Here is a 20,044-nt window from a genome sequence, read left to right on the forward strand (position 1 = left end):
ACATCTTGGATAACTAAAGTGCTATCGTGCAACAAAAGTCATGTTTTGTTTTTATTCTACTTTACAGCTGACAATCCAAACCTGCTGTATTAGGTTGACACATTTTTCAAGCTGCATTATGCCCAAGTTATTCACACCTCACTGGCTGCGTTCAATAATTAAAGTCCTAAAATGGCAAATGCATAAAAATTTAAACAACCCCCGCTGCGTTACTGGACCTTTACACTGTTCGTCTCACTATAACTCTCCTGCGCTTTCTATTGTCTTAAAGAGGGTGATTGATGCCTCACAAAATAAACATATTTTTCAGTATGTGTGCCCTCAGGGCTTCAGATAAGACGGAGAGTACTTTGGGGGCAGGACTGGACTGGTTAGCCCCAAATTGTGAGGCAATAGTGAGTTTCAAAATACAAATCATTGGTCGGCAAGCATCCCAGACCAACTGCGGTGACCCTAGACTTCTCCCCTTTCCTTAACATCTATGCAAGGTTGCTGGTGCATATTTTCCTACTGTTACTGACAAAAACCATGATATTTTGTCCTAACTTGAAACCTTAAGTTAGCACACATTTCCAGAAGTTTGATTTAATTTACAGTATAGTTTCAGGATTACTTGAAAGCATTTTGAATATATGTATGGTGCAGGCTTACAATGTGAAATTACAATATGGTTTAATATCTGGTTTTCATTTTCTCATACTTACTAACAGAAAAATATTACTTATTGTCAATATTGTACTCGCATTTTCCTTTGAAGAGCACCACATCCATCCACTAACTAGTGTACATACTAATTATAGGTTCCAAAAGAACCCCCGAGTATACATGGATTGGCTGAAACAAGTCATCCCCAAATTGAATCTTGTAAAAACAAAATTGAAAACATCCTCGTGCTTTACGGCCTTGGCCTTCAACAAGAGAATCAAAAAATGTGATCATTCATTTATGTTAGCCACAATGGTAAATCATTTAGGGAGTATTAAGTCTTGAGGGCCAAAAAGAGGGATTTGGAAGGAGTACATAAAGCGTCCATGGCGGCAAAATGAGCTGCTGAATTGTACCCCTGCGCTATCAGATGGCGGGTCTAATGACTTCCAAAGGCCCAGGTCATTTCCCGTCTGCAGATTCTGGTGTTTGAAACGAATGCACGTCGGAGTCTGACTTTTCCGACTACCCGAAGCACTGCGCTTGGCCACACGCTCCCTGAGGAGAAAAGAGCCTCCACACGGACCGAGCGGTTAAAGCGTAGAACTCACTCAAAGCTCTCCCACAGACCATACCATCAGACCCAGGCCCTGATCTAATCAGTTCTGGCCAGAGAAATGTCCACCAGGGATTGTTATTACTAGGGTGTGCAAGGAAAGAGCTCCTTCCTCCAACACATGCACTCTAATTTTGTCCCCATCAGCCTGATAAGCTCGCAGACTGACTGACCACTCAGGAATCCTAAGATAAAGTGTGTGAGTATATAAAACCAAGGCTGAGTGCGCTTGTCAAAACGGAGTTTGTTGTTTCAATCTAGTGCACAAAAACAGGTATACAGAGCAATATCATGTATATGAGCACAAGTTTTTGGTATGTAGGAGCATGCAAATTGGAGCGTGCAAACCTGTGACGAGCAAACTCGAGATTTGAATCCAGAACCTTAGAACTGCAAGGCAGAAGCACGGACCTCAAGGTGATCGTGCAAGGAAAGCACAAAATATACCAAATATAGAGCTATACCTGGCTTTTATTTCTTCACAATCACAAGCCTAATTTTGACCATTATCAAACCATCACAACACTAAAAAGTACTCATTCCTTTCAGGTTACATTGCATGAGTCATTGTGGTTACTCGAACACATCTTCCCAAAAAACTACATTCTGCCATATTTTCCATCCCACATTTAGGAAATAGGATTGGGTTTAGCAATCTGCTCTGAGCCTTATTAATGGAAATAATTACAAGAATCACCACGGCAGCAAATAGTGAGGTTGCCTGTTCTTTCCTGATGGGGAGAAGTCATAACCGCATTGTTTATATGCAAAAACCCCTCTTAGAAAATGACCATCTTATATCACATTTTTGGACAACTGGTCCGTACTTAACCAGTTCCAGTAAAGACAAGTGATCTGCATGCAGATGTTTGGCAGTGCGCTATGTTTTAAAAGCTGTAAATTCCTAGAAACCGCACCAAAAATCAATTGAATCACATCTAAAGAGCCATAACAGACGGCCTGCACGTGTGATGTTAGCTCACTATCATTTTTGTTTTTGTCTGCTCTTTAAACATTCGATCTTTGCTTCGGTTTAAGCCTATGGAGGAATATTGAATTTAAACAGCAGACGGTAAATTAAGCCAACAACTCAACTGTTTGGCCGGCTTCATCGAATTTTCTACTACTCTTCCTACAGCACACACAACAGCTGCTGTTGAGTTAGAAGAGTCAGTATGACTTAAGCATGAATGAGCACTGCTTGGATGCTCTGACAAATCATCATCGCCCATCTACTGGGTAGTGCTAGTGACTGTTACACTACTCCAACTGGTTTGAGGTCATTGGCATCCAATGAGTTCATTAATGAAATAACAATAAAACAGTAGTTGGTCAAATATAAAACATATAAATCAAGTAGTTTGATCCCAATTTATGCTCAGATTCTGGCAGCGTTTTACACGTCACAAAGGAGCAAAACAGTGCTACACTGTTATTTTCCTGTATGACATCCCAAGAAAGAACCAAACATTTTTTTTTTAAGGCGGACTCTGTTTTCCTTCGTTTTAAAAGAGAATTTTGTGACGGCGAATCTAAAGTTTTAAACCATTTTGGAATCAATTTGAAAGAAACTATTGAGAACAGATCATTTATTGTTGCCAATACTTTAATTCCAGCCATTCACCCTAAAGGAGAAATGGCCATTTGTTTATTGATTGCCCTTAGGGCGCTGTCGGCAGGAGACAATGACCGCGCCGAGTTGCGCTTGCTGGATGGTTTTATTGCCAGAAGTGTTCTGTGGCACGATATGTGATATTTAAAGCGCACAAAAAAATATGACCGACTGCCTCATCATTTATTCACAGGATAATACCAAAGTGTGCACTTGCTCACTCAGCACTCCTGGGCATGCGCACACTGTGCTCTCATGCACATAGAAAGCCTCTGGCAAACAAGGCAGTGCTGGCAACACCGTTTTTCTTTTCATCCCTGTGAAAAAGGTTGTTTCTCTGGGATTTGTTTGCTCTCTTCATATCATTTGCTTGGTGCAAAATAACCATGTACAACAGCAAAAAAAGACTGCAGTTATACCTAATTTTAGTACGTCCAACAACAACAACAACAAAAAGCATGTTCCCAAGAGCCACACACGACTGCTTCTAACTCACTATTATTCATGGAGACCTGGTTCAGGAAAACATTTTGAGAGGTGTTTGGAGTAATCTTTTACTCAACTCCCAAATAACTCAGGCTTAGTCTTAGTTTCGAAAAATCGTGACCTTGATTTAGTATCAGTGATTTCTAATGGGCATATCTTGGTCCAGAATTGGAGATGATCTTCATTCTTGAGCACAAGACAATATCCTTTATTATGAATTCACAAAGGCATTCGTTTTGTGATTACTTTAATTCAATTGTTAAATTATTGAAAGATGAATCAAGGATTCAACATGCCCAAGGAAGAGCATCAAAACACAATAAAAAATGGCACAACTCTAAAAGATGGCCTCCATTTTTACAATTTAAAGGCAAAGTTGTTTCCGATCAAGGTCACAACAGATAGAGTGCTTCAAGGATTACTGACACTAAATTAAGAACAATAGCTGTCCTTATCTATTTGTACTAGGTGTATGAATCACAGTGACAGCAGTGTATTGAGTTGATAGTTACAGAGTGAGTGGTTAAGCACTGTGGTGTGTTGATGTCCACATACAGTACAAGGCCGGTTCATGCAGGTGGTTTCAGGCTACCGGGACTTTGACAGGCTCCATTAGCCAACACTTCACTCTGACATTGCAGAGTGAACACAGACCGAAACCCCAAGACCCCCCTGGGTCCTTTCTACCTTCCAGGACGATAGCCCGTGTGACAAGGAAGAATGGAGACTGTCAGGCCAACGCAGCCAGACACACAGTTTAACAGGAAAGCAACATCAAGGAAAGAATAGCACAGAAGACAAATGAGTGGTCACTTGAATAATTCAATATTGGTCGGCACTACTTGCAGCATGTAATTATGCATGTTGTTATGATATTTCCTCTAATATGCAGGCCCAAAAAAATGGTAGGCCACCCTGAAATAGTCAGCCTGTACTCTCAAGAGCTAATAATACAAGGAAAACTTTTAAGATGGTCTGTGTGACTTTGTTGTAATCAAGACAGGAATCTGTTTGGTTAGCAATGTACAAAGAGTTGGTTTTAAACTGGCTTTATTGCTGGAAAGAAGCCTATAATTGGAGAGGATTAAGTCTAGTGATGAAAAAGGACTCGCCAGTTTTCCAAAGACCATCTTTCCATGTACAACAGGGGTGGCCAAGTTTGGTCCTCGAGAGCTCCTATCCAGTCTGTTTTCCATTTCTCCCTACACCAACACACCTGAATCAAATAATCGGGATCAGTATGAAGCTTCTGGACAGCTCGCTGATGAAATGATCATTTGATTCAGGTGTGGTAGAGGAGGGCGACATGGAAAAGAGACTGGATAGGGGCTCTGGAGGGCCGGATTTGGCCACCCCTGATGTACAACCTCCAATAATAAATGTTAAAAAAAGAAAAGAAACTATGTGAAAGAAAAAGTCAATACAAGTTGAACAAAGTGAATTCAATCACTGTCAATTGACAATATATTCTGATACAATAAAGACCACAATGGTGGTGTCATATGTTAAAATATCCTCATTAGAATCAGAGTGGATTTTCTACCACTTGGCTGGTAATTGGAGATCAGCAATTAACTCACGCTCTACCATATATGTTTATAGTTGCTTGAAGCCAGCGGATTAATGCCACTGATGAAAAAAATGGATTGTATTTTTCAGCAGGTAGGTAGAAAGGAAGTGGGGTCTCACTCAGCCAGTCTGTGAAATTGAAAATTGGAACGGCAGAGCACAGAATCGGAGTTATAGATAACGATCAGGCGGTGAGTGGGAGCGAAATGACAAGTTTTTGGAAGTTGGACAAGTTTAGTCATTCGTCAATCTGGTAGAGTATTTCACTATACGGTAAAATCATATGCCAATGTTGTTAGAAGAAAAACTGTATTATGATAGTGAAGGAAAAAATCCATCACTCTCATCCCCACTTGCAGGAATAATGGAAATCCCTACTTGACACTACATGCTTTTGCAAAATATACAAATACGTGGATTGGCAGTAAAAAAATGTATGTTAACTTGACTCAGTTCCAAAAAGCTGCCATTGGCAAGCCAACATAAAATGTCTGTTTGGATTCCATCATCTATCGTGGCGGTAGTCAATGACAAAACCCATATATTCCAAGCGTTGTACAGTACGACTCCTTACACAAAGCCAAGGAAATGTTCTGGCTTTGGGTTGTGTTTGTTTTCAATACAGACAGAGCTTGGACTAGAAACTTATGTTCCGGCTGTAGATCAGAGAGAAATATGTCAAGAGTGTTGCAACTTGCTAAAATATACACGTTTGATTAGCGTGCAAATACCTAAACAAGTTGTCTCAGCAGTTTGTTGCCAATTAGACCCAACAAGTAAGTCTTTTCTGGGTATGACATACCCTTATCTCGACACTAACACCGTAGGGGGCGGGGGGTCTCGGCTCTTTCCAAATTGCGTCAGAGCACCGCCTCACAGAGGTGCAGTCTCCATAGCCTAATTAGGCACTCCACTAGCCTCTGTCAGCAGCACCACCGTAGCTTTCAAAGCCGAGGCTCCAGCTTGTGATCTGCCCAAATATTTCTTGCCCAAAGCCCTTCTCATAGCAGGGCCGTGATCACAAGTCGGGTCAGTGAGAATGAGGATGAGATACCGGATGAAGTCAGAGGAGCAGGGTAAAAGCATGAGAAGCCTGTGCATGCCGCCAGTGGTGCCTAGAGAATCTCTGCCATGCATAAAAAAGTCCTTTCATCACTTACACTCTGATGCGGCACGCCACCGCTTAGTATCTCATTTTCTGCTATTGACGACGATATGCATCCAAGACATTTTAACTTGGAGGAGCTGGCAGCAATCATTCCCTGTTCAGGGTTATATACGTATATCATTCATTTTCAGAATCGCTCATCCTCACAAGTATCGCGAGGGTCAAAGAGCCTGTCCCAGCTAACTACAGGCACCAGGCATGGGACATCCTAAATCGGAGCTCAACCAATCCCTGGGCACAAAAAGACAAACTATGAGTCACGCTCACAATCATACTTAGGGGCAATTTAGAGTGTCCAACCAGTCTACCATGCATGTCTTTGGAATATGGGAGGGAGCTAGAGTACCTGGAGAAAACCCACCCATTCCCGGGTAGAACATGCAAACTCCACTCAGGGAGTACTAACCCCGGATAAAACCTTTGACCCCAGAACTGTGAGGCCGACGCACTAACCACTATACATATATTCATCAGCATCAATGGCACTGAAACATGGACATCCATGTACTGTGGGCATACTTCATAATCCCGCATCGGGCGATTTGAATACATGAATGAATGTATATATTTGTATGATTTATGCGACCTGATTCTTGTGAGATACAATCGGGTGTTCAACAGAAACTCAAATTTACTGTCAGAAATATTTAACAAAGTTTTATCTGGCCGATAAAATTCAAGTCATTCATAATATGTGGAAAAATCAAGCATAAAAAACGTGCAATCTGTGGTTGGACCATCGTAAATAAAAAGCAATCCACATTAGTTGGGGAAGAATTAGCCTACATTACTGGCACTGAGGCTGGAAAGATGGTCGAGAGTGAGTCCCCCAGACATTCTTGGAGTGTTACTGTCATTACGAGGGCCTGACCATAGCTTCGCATTCTGACAGACCCTCTTCTGCGTGTGGACCCCCAGGCATGCTCGTGGTTTTGTGTCTCTTAAAAAGAAAAAGAGATGTCTGCAATTGGTTAGTGCTTACGTAAGATGGGACTTGGTGGTGTTGTGCCGCTTAAAAGAACTGCAGCAGCAGCTGATGACGGCATGCAGCGGTTGCGGTGAGGCCGAAGCGTTGGGAACGCATACAAGCACGGGAGGAGTTCTGTGCGAATGAAATCAGGTAGCAACGTTACGTAAGAATTGCGTTCAAAGGTTCTCATTTTAGTTAAAGTGTTCCTTGTGATCTCATGTAAAGATATGATGACATATGCTCTATAGAAAATGGATTGATGCACATGGAAAAAAATGCTGTGGAATCTCTGGAGAATCACATATAACCAGAACATGCAGTCAAAGCCACATGATAACTTTTTTTTTTTGGCCTATTTTTTTTTTTTCTCCCTCACACTAACTTCTGCTTTATGTAACTTGCTGTGTGGCCATGTTGGCCAGGATTCTAACCTGACCACCCTGCTATAAAGTAATAGCGTGCTTCCCCTCACACAAAACCTTCATAACAATAAGGCATGTGATCATACACAGCTCCATTTTTTGCAACAAAGGGAAAAAAACTCAACCACAGTATAATATGTTGGAAATTCTGCCCTGTGAAGTAATCTCATTCACTTCCTGCCCATGGTATATGTACATTGTGTATAGTACAAATTGTGTTGCATACTTAAAAACTTAGAGGGACCATGAAGGTTATTTATCCTATTGTTGTCATTTCCTGCAAAGGCCGAGATAAAAAGAAATGACAACTGAATATGTCCATTTGTCTATTGCTTCACCGTTACAGTGAACGTACAAGATCGTATCACCAGGTCCTGGTTAGCGCCACATTGTCGTATCTTACAATTCATTAAAGATAAGAGCAAAAGTAAGACAGGTTAAAGGAGGTGGAGAAACAAGTTGGATTTAAAACAGGATAACAGCAAAACACAGTGCCATAAACCTCTCAGGCAAGTCCACTGCATACTTTTTCCCAGACTCTATATCAACATGTTATCTGCGGCCCAACTGCACACTTCCTCTTAGACATCCATAAATTAAGTGAATTTTTGTTAAGTCTACTTTCACAGATAGGTTGAAAAATTATATTATTCTTCCAAAGAAAACTGCTTCCTATCTTTGACTTAAAACCATTCGATTGCAAGAAGTAACATATATATTGTTATTTCAATATACAGTGAAGGGAATGGAGTATTTCGACTGATTTTAATAGTTTTTGTATAAACAAATAAATGAACGGTATATGATTTTGATGGCACCATTTATTTTATTTATTTATTTTCATAGTTTTTATGTCGGGAGGCCACTTTCTGGAAATACTGGCTTTTATTTATTTTTTTCCCCCACAACTATTTCACATGGAAAAAAAATAGAACTGTTTTAATATTTTAAACACAATTCTTTCCACAGGGATGCACATGATGACGGTATTGTCTGTCCCTTTACAGTCATAATTCATAGATCAACTGCCACCAGAATTATGTGTTTCAAACGTTTGCATGCTTCACCAGCACGAGAAGGAAAAAAATGGAGGCATTCTAGTTGTAGACAAAGACCATCGGGGGGCACAAAGACTAGAGCTTCCAGTTTGGTTCAACACACCACGTTCTGTGTGCTTCGTGAAAGACGCTAATCATTGTCCTGCAGTCCTGAGAATGAAATATCTTTGCTGTAAGTCAACCTCATAAATCAGCCATGAGGCCACTTTTATTCGGGCTCTCACACTATATGGCTTTATCTTAGCTATTTTACTGCACTAAAGCCTGGGAGTAATGAAGAACCAGACCAGATAAACAGTGCTGAGTCTGTTTTATTAATCACAGAACTCACCTATAGATGTCATGAGTTGAGTCTATGACACTCAGATCCTGACTACATGATTGAAGTTCATTGGAATTTTACGGTCAACACATAACAAATATTTGAGATCACAGCCTTTTTATTTACGAATAAACAGTGGACAGAACATGCTGCAAGATAAATCATCAGCTGTATTCGAATCAGAATACCTTCTGAGCCACTTCTGTAAACATAAAAAGATGAATAAATAATGAGCATTTTCATATTCAAGAAAACAAGTTTTAGTCCGACTATTGGCCTCTACAGTATCGACCAGTTTGATTGCACTATCTTCGGGAAGAACTGAAAGAAAACTAAAGGGACGATGATCTATCTCCCATTTCAACATCCCAGCTAATCTTCTTTGTGTTACATTCTCAGACAGAACATTCTTTTGAAGCCCAGAGAAGGAAGACATTGTTTCCATGCTGAGCCACTGTCTGCATATGTAGCAAAGCCTCCGAGAGATAAAGAAAAATGCCCGTCTCCCGTTGATCTTTACTCACTTATCACACACAGAATAGTCATGGAAAAAGGCTAATTAAATGAAGCACCCTTGCTTCTGTGTCCTTGCCCACATTTAATAATTAATGACACTTTTACCATAACTTTGACAAATGAACACCCCAGAAAAGAAATGAGCCATTGACACTGTAGAGGTTAAAAAAAACCCTCATTCATTCACTGTTTTTATGTTTTCCTTCATTCAGTTGTGTGATAGCATGTGTGAATGCATGACAACGGTTGAAATGTAAGTCATGCCTCTCAGCCACATCATTTTTCAATAAAAGCCGGCTACGTTACACCTAATCCAAAGTGACAGAGCAATTGGATACAAAAAATAAATAAATAAATCACAAAATTACCATTTAGCTCCACAGATTAGAGCGGGAAATTTCAATTAAAATGATTATTGCGGTTGGCATCCAATCCTGTGAAAATTTTTGAATCCAACCAGACAGAACAGTTCCGTAAGTGCCTTTTATACCAAGGTGAATGGTGTCACATTACTGTATTGATACAACCTCTTAAACCCAATTGGAAGAAAAAAGCTTGCCTTTGCAAGAGAGGAAATATAAAAGTGAGCAAATATAAAATATAATAAATAATTTAAAACAACAAGAGATATTTTGCGCAATTCGCAAGATTTTGTTGCCTATTATTTGGAATTGAAAAAAATGGAGAGAAAAAATTGGGCTTGATAAGTGCTTTACTACCTTCTAGGTACTAAAGGCTTTTCACACTCATTCACTTACTGGTGATGCACCACCAAGAGCAACCTGAGGCGCACTATAATGCACAAGGAAACTTTGGCATGATCAGCAGATCCAGGAATTGAACCCACAAACTTATGATTGTGAAATTAATCTAGCACTGAGCCTTACCGCTCCAAGTAAATGACAGAAGAAAAAATGTGACTGCCTTACAAAATACAGTGGATACTAGCTACCTTTACCATTCTTCTCAATGATTTGACTGCCTTGACAATGTTTGCCTAATTACAAACAATACCCTTTTCCTTTTAGCGGTCTGGCAATTTTCCAAACATTTTCTTGTGAAAGAAGCCATCTGCTATCTCAAGTTAAAGTGGTCCATCTCTGTATATGTTATATGCGGTTGGGCTAACTGGCCAATGAAAAGAAAATATTTAACCAAGTTACTTGATCCCAACATGTAAAACAGTGTATATGCAAAAGCAGTGTGTTTTGAAATGTTGATATGTTAGCCCTGATAAATGCACATAACCCTGCACCGACAGGTTATTATTAACGAATTGCCTGCCACCGATCACATTATTAGGCAGAACTGTCCCAAGGCTCCGGGTAATCTGCTGCTGTTCAAATCCAGCATCAGAATGGGTAAGAAATGTGATGTGTGAGTGACTTGAAACGTGGTGCCAGATGCGCTGGTCTGAGTAATTATGAAACTGCCGGTGAGACTACTTTTTTTTCACCTCCATTGGACAATAGAAGATTGGAAAAAAGTTGCCTGGTCTGAGATGCTCAACAATACGAATGCATGAAATGTATGAATCCATCCTGCCATGTATTAGCGTGAACAGACGTTTGGTCGCCGGTCTATTGGTCGCCTTAGCATTGTTGCAATGGCAGACGAGGATAAGCCAGAAGAGACTTAACCCACCCTTGCACATCCAAAGTCACGTAAAAATAGGCTGAGGATTGTGAAAAACAAATCAGCAGCTCTTGCAACGGTCATGGTAGGACTAGATAGGTTTATGTATCCTATCTTAGATAATTTCCCCCGTGACCTGGAAAAGTGGCACAAAATTAGTGGCTGTAAGAGTTCTATTTGAGTCGCTGCTGCAGCATCACACACAGATGAGTGCAGGAAGAATTGTATATTTTTCTTCACTTTGCTCCATCCATCTCATTTAGAATACGACTTCCTAAAGTATTCACTACCTCGCCTTCATAAATGTACAAGTAATCAAACACGCGGGGTAACTTATGTAAACATATGGCATTTTTTCAGTTCCATTGACTCAAGCATAGCTCAGCGTCCCTACAGAAAGAGAATAGGGTGTTCCTGATGTCCCTGTAAATGTCACATCATACCTCGCAGAGAGTGTTTTGCTCGACCGTTGTAATGTATTATGGAGGCTATGTTGCGCATCAAGACAGAAAACAAGTAAAGGGGGAGTGAAAATCCAGGAACGTGGTGGGTGGTGGTGTACTTTAGCTCTGGAGGAGCTGTTGGCTACAGAGGTTTTTTGCTGCCAACATCAGTCATGCCAGTTTCTGGGATACATCTAAGAGTTGGCGCAGTGTCCCAATCTCTGTCTGTTCAGTGGAATGGAAAAAGCAGGACATCCCAACCAAAGTCACTTTACTTTAATGTCAGGTTTTCCATGGCAAAGAATTACTGATGTTCTCTATCTGTCCTTTCTGACTTTTATCTGTTTATTTAATTTTGGATCGTGTTGCAATCACCATCAGTTTGGGATAAGAGACGTTTATGTCCCGGTCACCGTGCTTCAGAGTTCTCTCTGGAGTTGGTGTACTTTTGACAGAGCCTTAGGGAGAGGAGCTATCATATTGACCACTAACATGAGTGCTGTCCTTGTTTTTAAACGAGACATTTTGGACAGGGTTCAAACTGGACTAAACAGATGGGGCTGCATGTCAAATTTAAACTACCAATGTTCTGCCAATTTACAGAGAACAAATATAATGTGAAAATTCAGCTGTGGAACAGTTTGGCCAACTTTGACACGTTGAAGCCTATATGTCTATCGGATTTCATTATTAGTGGAAGTATAAATCAACAATTTACAGTGAAAATCAGTTGCTCAAAATATTTACTTAAAATGTAAAACTGGCTTTTATATTTTTTCTCTCTACTGCACGTGTAAAAAATACCATTCTGTCCTTTTTTTTAAATAAAAATCTTTCCACTTGGATGTACATTTTAAGGTGTTGACAATCTTGTTACTGAAACATGGACATTTTAACTAACACCATTCTTTATATGAAAATGACAAAATGATGGCAATTTTAATTGTTCGCAATTCAGTTGTGCTTGACCAAGCAATTTATCACTTACAATCTTTTGGTTAAAACCTATTAATTATTGTTAAGTTTTGGCCTTGTGCTGTAAAAGGTGGCGGTGGTGTGCGTGCCAGCGAGCACGTGTGCCAGCTCAGACCACACTTTGCAGATGGAACTGCTTGAAGATAACCTGGCAACGTCACAGATTGAGTCAGGTCTACTATCTCTTTCCGACAGCAGGGCTGTGCGTCACTACTGTCCCGCTGCCAGCCGGGGTACAGAGTAGGGAGACTGAGGGGAGGGGGGGCAAGAAACAGTACAGGGCTGAAGCCCCGGCAGTATTCCACAAATTATTCAGTGGAGGTGAATGGGACCTTTGCCAGGGTGACTCCAATGTGGGAGTGTTTTTGCATAAGATGAGGAAGGGCAAGGTGTGGAGGACAATAATATTCAGACCAAGTGAAATTTCAAGTATACTGAAAATGGAAACATATTGGATAGGATTACAAATAAACAGATGTGTACAGTCCTAGGTAAATTTGCAGTTGGCTGTATAATGGCGCAAGACAATTAAGAAAAAAATGGGGCAGACTTCGCTTCTAGTGCATCTCCACTCATTAGAGGTGTTGTGTGATAATTACATTCAGGAGCTTCCCTTTTGAAGAACACATCTTATCCCAAAGGACTTGTTCCCCTCATAGTTGCTCCAAATCAGCACACAACCACAAACATGCTTTTCATTATACGAGGGAAAGGAGGCCGTGAGATTGCGGCGGAGTCAAATATGAGCAAATATGTGAAATAGAAGTCATTTGGAAGAAACATAAAAATAAAAATGCCAATTCCTCATTATATCAGTGACTTATTTCCGCCAAAATCTTTAATGTTTGTATAGCACAAATATGTGTGATGTCATTAAGGGATCAGGGTGAAACCACAGTACAAATTTGACCCAGAAAATTGAGATTAGATGTACTTGATAAGCATGAAACATGCATTTTTGCGAAATATAATGCAGATAGATAACATGTGTGAATCGTAAATGCTCTGGATTTCCAAATGCGTCAAGTCAAAATCAACTAGTCGGGAGCTTTTGAGCATGAGTAGCCAAGTCAACACTGCAATTATTATTAGATGTTGCAGCAATCCTATAATATATTATTATAATTATTATTATTATATAGTACGTGATATATCGGCCTCTGTGATGGACAGACAGTAATTTACCAGAATGTAGCTCTGTCTTGCTGCTCTAATGTTACCTGCTGGGTGTTATTATTGGTATGGTATGTCAAAATTAAAAGATATTTTCATTTTACAAGGACTTGGAAATGCGCCCAAATTGTTGTAGTTTGAAAAAGAAAAGCAGAGTCGGTTGAGTAATTGCTGCCTTGGATGAATATGATGGAATATGATGAAATAATGTGCATGTTTCTGAACTGCTGGGTTATAACATCATTTATTCAAGCAAGTCTGCAGCTCCTCACATCAAAAGATAGAAGGACAAGTTTGCTGGTGAGGCAAATGTTACCATTTGTTCCTTTTTTGAGTCAGCGAGCTAACACACCGGGCTGTGCGTCATCACAACACCTGAGCGTGTTTACAGACAACTTGCGAAACAGAGGATATGCATGTGAATGCTGCACTGAAAGAAAACCTCAAGTCATCGACTTAACTGTCTACGAAATATGCTGCTGTAGCACTTAAGAAAATCAGTTTTCAGACATGTTGAGGGTGATATATCAACAATTTAAAAAGGTGACGGTTAGTCCCCTAGGGGATGTCAGTAATTGTGAGGTGAGGGACGCATCATTAACTTAATAGCATGCACGCTCGAGTGTGGCCACCTTTTAGCTTGAAGAAATTACTAAGTGCTATTTTAGTGCTTCATCTGAGGCACACCTTGAAATTGATGCACATTAAGGTGCTCCAAACCAAAGAACGCATAAAATCTAAATACACTAAAGGTGCAATAAAAAGCAAACTAATGCAACAAGCTGGCACCAAAACTCATGTTGGTGATTCGGGTGCATGAGAAAAATAATATGAAAAGAGATTAGCCATGATATTAAAAATAAACAGTACTATGCAATGCCATCCAAATGGGAGGATGAAAAACTCTTTGGCTGCCTGAAACAGAACTGTTTGTCTTCTTTTACCTCTGACCAAAACACATTCTTTGCATACTATATACATAGAAGTCGATAAATGACAATTCAATCCATTTGAACTAGAGGCCAACTAGTCAAATTGGATGCCTATCACAGTCACTACCTGTTAATGATTTAATGTGTCGTACGCCTTTAAGACACTGTACAGTAGAGCATGTTGAATGGATCCTGATGCTCCATTAAGGCCGTTTTCATTCAGAGATTTCGAGGGGGGTTGTTATTTGCCCACTCCTATGAAATATTCATCTCCCTATCTCTTTCTTTGCATATTCTTACAAACTAATTCATGCATGAGGACTAGCAGTGGCTATTTTTACACCTGAAGTGTGTTTTAGCACTTCTGCACAATGGGTAAAACTACTGGATACTGTGTAACCACGATGCAGTGGAGCGCAATAGAAGGACATCAATATTGCATGGGCAGTTTATTTGTTCCTACAGATACGGACTATGAGTTGTGTGATCAAACACAGATCATGAAGCAAACCAATGGACAAAAAGAGATTCAGCAGAGGAGAAAGAAAGTAGGGGAGAATGATAAACCAATGAGGAGCACGTGTGAAAAATGGCCGTTTATTACTGGACGGGTGATAACAACCAGACAAGGTGTAGTGGACTCGGTGAGGGGAGGGAAAAGGAGGAAACACGGCCAGAAAAAGGGGAAAAAAGAGTCAAGTTTGGTGGGCCTGCTTTTAAAAACATCTGGGAACCATCAGAAAAAAAACGCTGGACTCAGCTGAAAGCAACAGCAATCCGGGTTGTACAGTTAGTTGCATGCCGCATGTCCAGCTCACACTCACCTTCCCTCCAAAGACATAAAGAAGGGTGGGGGGTAGGGCTTGCAGCTTCTTTTATGCGCACGTCACACCTCTGCTTTGTACCAATTACAGTAACCACTGCTATAAACGTGCACATGCATGGGAGAGTGTAGAATATAATGTAAACAAGTAAGGCAAGATAATGGTGGGCACACCCAGGACTTTGGTTTAATTAGTTACTATATAGTACTTTGAACAGTTCCGAAATCTTATGGCCCATTATTGTACTGTGGCACAATAATGTGCGATAGGAAAACATTCCATTTCACTTTATTGCATTGACAACTATTTCAACGACAATGAAGCTTTGTATAGCCATCACAGTTAAAAGCAGAATTATTATTTTTCTGACAAAAGATGGCCCACGAGCAAATAAAGGTTCGGTGCTCAACTAAACTGATTTCACAAAAAGTATTAAATTCACAATTTAAGTCACTGTATTCAGTTCTTAGCTGGGATACCCCCCCCCCCCCCCCCAGGATACTTGTGAGGATAAGCGATTTAGAAAAGGAATTCATTAACAGTGTTTAAAATAGAGATAGAGAACAATCCTGTTGATTAAAGATGAAAAAAATTAAATACCATAACTTTGGCTTTCCACTTTCAGTGTATTTGAGGTCTCAGTTTGAAGCTCTAAAAGCAATGTCCCAGAATGCTGTGCCACCAGCAACAAGGGGCACACAAGAAGAACAGTTTTAGGGGGATGTACACCGCCATACATGGTCATTCAGAGTTTCACCTCTGCAGGCTTTCGGTGGAAAACAAGCAGACGTGCATTTTCCTGTGTGGTCGCAGTGGTGGTAGCACATGGTGGCAGTCGTCCATGTCTTGGCCAAAATGGCACGCCTCATGAGATGGCATTAGCGGAAATGTCAATCTCTGAGTCCCAGTGGTTGTGTAAAGGCCACAGTTTTTTTCTCAATGGGAGTGCTAACCGCTATCCACAGCCAGTGAGTTCCCATAACTTCTCTCCATTGCATTGTAAAATGAGCAGATGGACACATGTGGGTGAACTTTATGTGTTTGGACCTGAGAATCATCTTTGAAGCATGATTTAAAATGGCTCAGTGGTGTTTACTCATAAAGGCCTCCCTTTTGTAAAGGGAAGAAAAGTTCTAAAGGCTTAGGGATAGTAGGAAAATAGAATGAAACACAATGATGTACAGTATCAAATCGGATAATTTACCTCCAAGTTGAAATGATTTATCTATGTTAGACATTTACAGTCACCCTGACATAAGTATTCATGTCAGGGGCACAAAATGTTATTTATTCACGGGTCATTTGTAGAATGCTACTTTCGATTAAATCTGTAACAAGCACAATTTTTGTTAGTAATCCCTCCGTGAGAAAACACATTGGTATGCAAATTATTGTCTCTTGGTGGCAAAATGGATATTAAAAGGCAAAACCCAGAAAATGAGTTTAAGAGGAAGGCGGTAAAATATTAATGTAGATGGTTGGCTGATAGTTTGAATAAATCACGCGATATTAAATGTAATTTTCTTTTTAAAGCTTGCCAGCAATCAATTATATATATTTTTAAACTGCATATAAGATTATGTCTGATTTTATTTTCAGATTTCAGATCATTAGATGCAGTGGAAATAAATTGACCCTGCCTTGTCTACTTGAATGACTATTCAGTTGTGAATTGTAAGCTTTGTGGGATTGTAAGTCAACATATGAAGAGCTACTTAAGTCTGGAATTGTCACAGATGTACTGAGACTGTGTTGTCACATTTTCAACACTCCACTTGCGCATTCAGATAAATTATGTAGCTATAGCCCATATTCGTGCTCCTTCTACAATGCATTGGAGACCACTCTTGTGGTAACTAAGCTGTATTGTTGCCTCCGGCTGGTTTCAACATGACTCTGTCTATCTATACATAGAGTAGATTTTTATTATTATTATATTCTGCTTCAATTGATGGTGATGAATATCTAAACTTTTGAACTGGGAGAATTGACAGTAAATGATCACTCGTCAATGGCAGCGAGTTAACAATCAAGCCAAAACTAAGGAAAATGTGCCCGTAAAGTCACACAAAGCGATCCCGTATATTTCCTTCAGGTTACATGGTGGCTCAAGTCTGAATGTGGAAGCTATTATTTTCACTATTTTTTTGTTTTTTAACAAATCTGAGTCTCCCTGAGCAAAGTGTGTTTAATTAGTTTTTTTCTATTATACTTTTTCACCAATGACATATTTCTAATTACAAGCCTCTCATCAATGCTTATTCATTTGAAACAAAAACCCATTTTTGCAAATACAGCATTGATAGAGTATGGGGAAGAAACATGAACCTCATCCTCATCATCAGCCAGATGAGGAGAGCCAAACTTGAGCTGCGTCTGTCCCCATCAAGCCGACTGACAGTCACAAACGCATCTCTTATTCACTCTACTCATCAATTATACACAGGCCAAAGGAGCCCTGAGAGGCAGAAGGCTACAAAAGGCCCCTCTGCTTGTGCCCAACCCCCCCAAAGAGTTGCATTACCGTGCTCCATGCCACTTCCTCATCAACCGTGCTCTCCTCTGCTCCCTCTAAGAGTGGAAGGCAGCTTGACATCCTGCCTTTAGCCACTTCTGATATGTGCAAATCATTTCATGCCGAGGTGAGGGTTACATAACCTGGCCAGCAATGAGACAATGTTAGAACAGAGTCCATCAGGGAATAGGTCGCTGTCAAGATGTGTCTTGTTCTATGGAAATGGAAGCTGTCATTTATTGTACGTAGAAACATTGCCAACATGAATCACGTGTAGGTAGTGACCTGAAGCGCAATGATGCTTGTAAAGCACACAACTGCCACTGATAAAGACAAATGACATGATATATTAAGACATTAACTTCTACTGGCAAAGCAGCATCTATTCAGAGACTGATTTGGACTACAAGTCTTTTTCCATATTGACAAATGTAGCTGGAATGCAAGAATGCCAATGGGCATGTGACATGCCTAGGTGTGTGACATATCTCCATGTGTTCAGAGTTGGAAAGACAACATGCACCACCTTGGGTAATCTGACCAAAGCAGGCAGCCAAAAAACCCAGTGACTCAACTGTATAACACAAGATCAGGCCTGAATGTCTTTGATATAGTAGTACTTGAGGTCATTGTCATTTTTAGGCAGTACTCAACATTTGATTTGATTTATTTAGCAGTGAGATGAAAAAAAAGCAGAAGAAACTGGATGGTCGGATAGGAACGATTGGGGTCACTCGGTGGAACGCAGTGGCACGCTCACGAGAATAGAGGAACCAACGTCACAGTGAAGAAAGAACATGCAGCAATTCTTAGAAATTGCTGAAGTGTTAAAAAAAAGAATAAGGGAAGGCCATAAACACAGTATGGCCGGCCAATCACATTTCAAGGGCAAATGTTTTAATCATCTGAAAGAGGAGGCCAGGGAGTTCACTTTAGATAGCAACTAGACAGCCTCTCAATCCACTGATATCTCACAGTGAGGGTCTTAATACAGATCAATCACATGCTCAGTGGTGCTTCACCTTCTTAGTCTCACGACACAAAAGGTGACACAACATAGTAACGTCAGAGCTATAACATCCAATAAGACAACCATGAGGCTCTTTTAACTCACCAGCTGAAACTGACATAACTCGCAAAGGGAGAGGCTTCTCGAGATCGTTCGATCCATTCTGAATAGATTGGATGTATCCAGCTGTCATACAACAGCCTCTTTTAAAAGTTGGAGCTACTCATTTCCCCAGCGTCCTATTTACTTTGGCATATGATGAAAAATCTTTTTTTTTTATATGATGTGTTGGGTCAGTTCATGTCTCTTGGTATGTAGTGGACTTCACGCTACTATGTGTTGCAAGCTACAAAGGGAACATATTAAAGCACATTTCATTTAGCCTGAGGTTTCAGAAGTGCTTATACAGAAGCCGCAAAACCTTATTCCCATATGGTGCCCATAGAAACATGTTAGGGCATAATCCATTGGCACTGTTTCACAGAAAGTAGAAAAAAAGATGATGCTAATACGCCTTCACTAATTGGTGCTCCCGGAGGCTCTGTGTTCAAAACGTACACAGAGGGGGAAAAAAAAGGAAAAATAAATGAACTCGGGCTAAGTATTTCTGCTTCTGTCGTCACCACACAGATCGTTGCAAAAGACCCATTCTATGCCCCTTGACCCTGGCGATTCCTTCTGTCAAGCTACAAGATTTAAAGCAAATATAGTCAAAAAGGTTGGCCGGATATTATGAGCAAGATAGCAAAGATTGATGAAATCAGTGATTCTGATTGAAAATATTCTACAGCCACGATTTGTGCCAATTTAGTCGATACAATGAACAACAACAATCCAATTTACATACAGCAAAGTAGGATTAATGTTTGGATTTAACCTGCCACGAGTCATGCCAATTTAGTCGATTCAGTGAACAACAAGGATCTCAATTACTTACGAGGCAGTGGGATTCATGTTTAGATTTGACAATTGATAAATCAGCTGCCTGTAGAATGTAATTCAAATCGACAATCTCTTATGACTACATGAACCACAAAATAAATGACGTATGATAAATGGAAGTATTTTTGGCCAATGTCCACATGGATTTTTCTTCAAGAATACAGCAGTCATGAAACAATGAAGATTGCACAAAAATACTGTTTTCCTTTTTT

Source organism: Stigmatopora nigra, chromosome 2, assembly GCF_051989575.1.
Source record: "Stigmatopora nigra isolate UIUO_SnigA chromosome 2, RoL_Snig_1.1, whole genome shotgun sequence".
NCBI lineage: Eukaryota > Metazoa > Chordata > Actinopteri > Syngnathiformes > Syngnathidae > Stigmatopora > Stigmatopora nigra.